This window comes from Palaemon carinicauda, chromosome 3, assembly GCF_036898095.1.
Source record: "Palaemon carinicauda isolate YSFRI2023 chromosome 3, ASM3689809v2, whole genome shotgun sequence".
Lineage (NCBI taxonomy): Eukaryota > Metazoa > Arthropoda > Malacostraca > Decapoda > Palaemonidae > Palaemon > Palaemon carinicauda.
The window spans coordinates 2,433,946-2,441,445 of record NC_090727.1 but is presented as its reverse complement, the minus strand read 5'-3'; positions in this window follow the sequence as shown (position 1 = coordinate 2,441,445).

Below are 7,500 nucleotides of genomic sequence, written 5' to 3'. Positions count from 1 at the left end.
TATATATATATATATATATATATATATATATATATATATATATATATATATATATATATATATATATATATATATATATATATATAAATATTTTCATGTCTTAAAACAGTACCCATTTAAGACAGTCACTTTTATTTTCCTTCAAATCTTGTGAAAAATATACTAATTTTTTCATAACTCAATCGTTTTATTAACATTTATCTCCTAAATTAAGTTGTATATGAAGATGTTTTCAGCATTTTCGTGTTTTTAACTTCTCCCTTACCTTTTTGTTTATTAGTATTTCTGTTTATCTATTTTCGAGAATTTACCCTATATTTTATGTAGTTCTTCAATGTTATCAGCTATTCTACTTATAACTTTTTGTGAACTGGATCATTACAAATCCTTTTAAAAGTTTCCCTACATCAAACTTTTTGTAGAAGTTGGGAGAAAACACATTTGGCAAAAACAAGGTTCGAGACAGAATCATTTACAATGCCATGAATCTGTCAAACTAAAAAGAACTGTTCAAAGTTCTCTTGTTAATGATTAATGTTATACCCAATGCAATCTCTCTCTCTCTCTCTCTCTCTCTCTCTCTCTCTCTCTCTCTCTCTCTCTCTCTCTCAACAGGAGGATTCCAACAGTATTGGAATATACTATTCCTTTTACGGTTCATCTTCTGTAGTGGATACGCGATGCAACTCCCTCTCACCTTCCCATGTGCATCCATGAACACACGTACACAATAGAATATTCATCAAGATGTGTTCATATTCATATGAAGGTTTATTTATACATGTATACTGTAATGCGTACACAAAATTAGTCATATATTATCTATGATAGTCAATGTGATTGTCTGTCTCTTTCATTCGAAAACTGCTATGAATTTCTGTGCATCCTCCAATGTAAAGAACATTTTAAATTCCCTTTCATCTCTTACCCTGAAAACAAAATTAAAAGGAAAAATCACCAACAATCCCATTCTATTTGCGTATTCTCTCTCTCCCTTTGCTTTAATGTTGCCTTCAGTCTACAAAATACTGTTTAATTTCCTGTCATTCCCGTAAGAAAAACAAAGGACGAGGGTCAGGTGAACGTTTTCTCGTGTTTTCGACTTCTTTCTTCCCCTTTCAGCCCCTGATTGCCTTAATGCGTTATTCAGCCGACAATAGATTTCCATTTCCCTTCCTCTTTTAGAAAACGAAATTGTAATAGTGAAAATGAGCTTCAGCAGATCAGAAACATTTTATTTTTTTTATTTGAGTCTTCTTCTTTGTGCCTCTCCCTCCTTCAGTCACTGAATGACTGTCTTTTCAGAGTTCGACCGCTGTTGATTCGATTAGCCTCCACGGGAAACGCAACGTGGGATTACCGTTGATGGGTTCTGGTAATCACATTAAGACTATAAAACTCGTGCAAAGTCAAAATGTCACCGCTGTTAAAACTCAGTCATGCCCCTGAATATCAATACAATTTGGTTTAATGTTTATTCAAAGGAACCTTACTTTTCTGAAAAGTTTTATTGAGTGCAATTTTCCGGAAGCTGATTTTACCCACTCGCTGTGCAATAAAGCTTTTTTAGCTCTGTTGTATTTTCATCAACCAAGCACTCTGTAACTCAAAAACAAGCGGTGGAAGTATACGAAAATTCCTAAGCTTTATAAACCACGAGCATGCCATTAAGACATTGATTTGTCTTTTCAGAGGAACCAGTTTAAGACAAACACAGACACTAACACTGAAAACCCTTAATTAGATACGTTTTGAATAGATACTGATATTGCATCAATAAAGGATATACATACGTCACTTTCTCTCTAAAAATTCAATTGGTCATTTGTTTGTAGATGGGAATTAATCAAACGAATGAAAAATGAATTACCGACACGACCAGCAAATGCCTGGCAAATTTAAGGCCGAAGGAAAGTAGAGCAAGGAAATATCTAGTTACTTCTTAACATTTTGATGATTTCATACCCCCAATTGATTGCCCAATATGGTCCAATAAACCCCCCCCCCCCCTCTCTCTCTCTCTTAACTGTCGAAATAATTATCAACAATCCTATTATTTGCCAGTATGTCTTCCGAATATGTCAATAACTTGAATTTACTGTACTTTAAGATATGGATAGCTAGGAATAGAACATGAAAATAAAATCATAAGCATTGATAACTTCATCATATTTGTTTACTGAAAGTAGAATAAAAAAATGACAAATAACAAGTATACAAAGAGCTACAAATATTTTACAATATAACTTTGATTCATTTGTTTCCGATTATAAATTAGCAGAGAGAACGATCCAACGTAGAACTGTCTGGCCAGTCAAAGGACGCCATAACTCTCTAGCGGTAGTATCTCAACGGGTGGCTCATTATTCTTTAAACAAAAACAATATAATTTAAAAATTGAGACAAGCTTTAATAGTAAAAGAATAAGTACAATCAAATTGCCCAGTCAGTATGAAGTGAAATGCTGAAAACAAAACAGTAAAATATAAGCAGATTCGACATCCACTCCCAGTTTAAAGGTCACCACTTCAACTATTTACCGATTAGATTTTTTTGGTAAGAAGCTAATTCACAGGACAGTCACCCACCCTCATCTCTTGTGAGGAGTAGCATCAGATATTGATATATGTACAGCAGAGGTGCACACCAAAGCAGATACTCATCGTATAATTTTTTAAACATACCCCCGATAATTGAATGCACGTCCACGAATAAAGTTGACTGTTTGCATAACTATTCCCATCACTTCTTTAATTTCTTTGGCAATTTTTAGGATGCCAGACCTTGGGGATGTAGAACACAGTGTGTGGTAAGCACATGTGGGGGTTTCTCCTTGACCATAGCAACGAAGCTGGATATTTTATCAGTCATGACAGGAGCTCCATTAGCGTTTAAGATTGTTAGGGTTAACGGTGTTATACAGAAGGTACCTAATCTAACATTTCACCCAAGTATGAATTAATACATTGAATATCATAAATACCAGTACCCAAAGATCGAGTCCCATACCCCCAGCATTTGGTTCCCATACCCCAAGGAGTATGGATACCCCCGGTTAAGAACCATCGACTTGTTGAAAGAAAGACAAGGGGGCGGGATGTTTGGAGCGGTTAACCTATTATAGGCAATGTGTGTCATCTAAGCACAACAAAAAGCACTTATGTTTCTAACTCATATATCAATTATTCGTTGAAATTCTCTTTCATATTCAGTGTGATCCTTCATCACAACGTTAATAATTATCATCATTATTGTTGTGGCTGTTGTTATTGTTGGATTTCATCTATGAATTGATATTTATTCGTCACTAAAATACAGTTCGATTTATTACTGAATGCATACATTTTATTGTTCCAGACAACTGGCTATTATTTACGAAGGTTTTTACTGTTCCGCATATTCACATGTCTGAAATAGTATTGGAGATTCAAGTTGATAATTGTATCATTACTTTTTTCTTATTTTGATTATCTTCCAAATAATTATTTGCTCATTACTAGAATGTAGATAAATATACTGATGAATACTTTCTTACAGCAAAATGTCTTGAATCGCATTTAATGTTTATCTGTCTTTGGAGAAATATACATTCAGTATATACCTGAATATCCAATGAGATATATATTTGAGAATTCCATCGTATCGTCCATAATATCCTGCCGATAATTACGGGGCATTAAAAGGGTTTTGGCGTTTCCCTTAATCTGGACGTTATATCGAAATTCTATTAACGACGAACCTACTGAAGAGAAGGTTCGATTTAATGATCATCGCAGCATTGAGTTTACTGACATGTATTTATTCTGACGAGTGTGTATATAGGGATGTGTTTGTGAGAGAGAGAGAGAGAGAGAGAGAGAGAGAGAGAGAGAGAGAGAGAGAGAGAGAGATGATACAGTAATTATTGTTTGTTCAGAATCGTAGCATTTATGTATTCCTGTGAATACAAACAAACATTTTTCTTAGTCGTTTTGTAATGAATATATTGTTTTGGTAAAATATTCAAAAAGGAAGTGACGAGTGATATAAATTACTATCATAAGTAATATGTGATCCATCATATTTAGAAAATCTAATACTGAGAATTAATGTATATCTGAATGCCAATAAAAAAAGCCTGCAAGTATCCAGTGTAAAGAAATGCAAAAATTCTCAGAAGAATTAAAGGTCGCATTAAAGTCCAATAATGAGAATTGATTATTTATGAAGGGAATTATCTCGGGAAATCTCTCAACCATTAACAACGGAATATTGTAAATTCGCTATTTAAGAATAATGTCAGAGAAAATTCTCGGTAGGTTATAATCTCTTATTGGAGGATTTCGTTTGGTTATCTCTTCTTTTCTTATAATAAAATCACAGCCTTGTGTATATTCCTCCACAGCGATTTTCTAAAAGAATCTTTGGATAAATTTGAATCGATAAGTTACATATTCTAATTTCATGAAGACCTTCAAGAGTATATTTCATATGAAAGGACCGGTATAAATAGCGTAATTAAGAATTAAGATGAGTAGTTTATCTGAACAACAAGTTTGGTGTTACGTTTTTAGCTTATCCATATATATATCTTCCTCTGAATTAATAGCATTACCCTTTTTTCTTTATCTTTCTCTCCAATTGAAGCTTTGCTTCTCACTGAAGCCTGATTCTCTGACCAACCAAACCAGTTTTCAATGCCGTTGCAATCTTACTTCCAATATGTCATATTCTTGCATTTACAGATGTTTAGTTTATGTTATTAAATCCCCATGCTCTGTCTCTCTCTCTCTCTCTCTCTCTCTCTCTCTCTCTCTCTCTCTCCTCTCTCTCCTCTCTCCTCCTCTCTCCTCTCTCTCTCTCTCTCCTGTTGTGTAGCAAGTTTTGCCTCAAAATTCTAATTGAACATTGTATTTGAATTTTGAATTATTTACTGTTATTTTACTCTCCTAACACTAGTGTTGGTTGATTATATGATTTTTATATGTATTATTTTCTTGAAATACCACTATCTTTATAATGAATGCCAATAACTGTAATAATGATATAATGTTATAATGTAATATCATCTTCATTAACTTTACCCCATGCTTCTCCCTCTGCCCATGCTGATAACGTTAAAGATATGTTCTAAGGAAATCACATTTAAAGTCTTCCTTACATTTAATTTTTTTCAGACATTACTTTTTAGATTATAGGATAATTGTGTAATAAGATAAGAAATAAATGCATCTTCATATAAATTGGAAAATATATTGATTTACGAAATTTGCCCCGAGGTAAGAGTATTGATAGTCAATTACGTAACAAATTAGGAATAAAGCCTTGTACTTGGAATGTAATAGACCAACGTTCAAATCTGTAAATACAATAATCACTACTCAAACTGTAAGAAGTTGATTTGGATTTTATTAAGTGTAGAATTGCAACTTTATTTTTTGTTCCAAATAAATTCTGGTTATAATCTGTTTAATGTAAAAGGTTGAGTGTTCAATAATATGTGAGAATGAGAATGTATTTGAAGAATCACAGTATTTGGCGTACAACCTTGATTTCAAAATTCCAACTAAAATTTTGATCAAAAGAACGGACTTAAGCCACCCCTCCCCCTACCTTGTGACGTTTAAGAGCACGATTACCCTTACTCCTGATGTTATGGATAGAGTACAAGCTATAGGCCTGTATATTCTCTCTCTCTCTCTCTCTCTCTCTCCTCTCTCTCTCTCTCTCTCTCTCTCCTCTCTCTCTCTCCTCTCTCTCTCTCTCTCTGTGCTTTCTTTATTAGCATGATAATATTTTTTTTCTCCTAACTCGTAAAAGATTTGAAACGCCTGAAATAATTCAGATTTTTGAACTGTTAACCTGATAAGCATTCGGCTTGGAAGAGACCTCAGGTTAGATGAGATTAAATAATTTATTTTTGAATTGTTTTTTTCACACATATCGTATGCATACATACATACATACATACACACGTGTATATATATATATATATATATATATATATATATATACATACATATATATATATATACATATATATATATAAATACATATATATATATATATATATATATATATATATATATATATATATATATATATATATATATATATATAAACTGTATATGTAAATTTAAACTACCGTTTACAATGCCTTTTAATACAAATATTGGTGACGTTTTACAGAATTAGTGTCTAATATTATATACACACACACATATATATATATATATATATATATATATATATATATATATATATATATATATATATATATATATATCCTGATTTCGGGAAAAATAAAAACACTTCTCATCCTCGTCCATAGTAACTGTAATATTCAGCGTGGCTCAGCATTTTTATCTTTTTTTTTTTTTTTCATACGGAATCTCTTTGAAAAGTCCTCAACAGATTACAGAAGTAAACTTTGAACTGGTACACGCACACACAAAAGAATAACTGAAGTGAAACCCTTCACAAAGGTTTCAATCTGCGTATGAATCGGAGGCAAACCCAGGCTGACACAATGCTACAATAAAACTCCCATCAGCTCCCCCCCACCCTTCCTATCCAGCACCTTTTGTTATGTGTAAAAAAAGGGAGGAAATCCAGCAACGAGACCGGAGGTTTTAACGGGAATAGTTCCAGCAAGATCTATAGAATAAATTTATTCTATAGACAATGAAAAAATTTATAAAATTTATAGAGGTTTCCCCCAAAATCACTAAGAAGGATAGTCAGTGATGCCAGTGAAGGAGGGTAAGAAATTAATAAAATTTAAGGAAATAAATATGTGTGACTTGTTAAAGGTTATGAGAGAGATGAAGAATACATATTGTGGAAACGACCCTTTCCCCAAACAGTTTAATAAGTGAAGCTCCAAATAAGCAAGTTGTATATAACATTTACCTGAATATAATTAATCTAAGTATATCACAATCGTGTTTTCCTAGCTGTGAAAAAACAGCGTTGATCAAACCAATATACAAAGGAAAAGGTGATGTAAATGAACTAAATTTATATAGGCCCATTTCAAAATTATCCTACATGTCGAAGCTTCTTGAAAAAATCATAAGTGAGCAATTATGGGCGCATATTGATGAGTTAGAGGTATTCCCGGAAAATCAATCGGCCTACAGAGCTAATCATTCTACAGAAACTATCTTATGATCAATAATGAACGATTATGATAAGTCTTCTTGATGAGGGAAAGTGTGGAATTTTGATGATGTTAGATCTTAGTGCTGCTTTCGATACTGTTGTGCACGAGTACTTACTTGACGACTTAAAGTCCATTGGAGTGACTGAGGAAGCACTGGAATTTTTGTGAAGCTACTTAGCGAATAGGAAGACTATTGTAGAAGTTTCGGGGAACCGATCCAGTGATAGAATTCTTATGAAAGGTGTACCACAGGGTAGTGTTCTGGGCCCTATCTTGTTCAACATATATACTATCGAGCTATCACACATCTTGAAAAAACAAAAAAGTGGGCTTAAAACTATATGCAGATGATACTC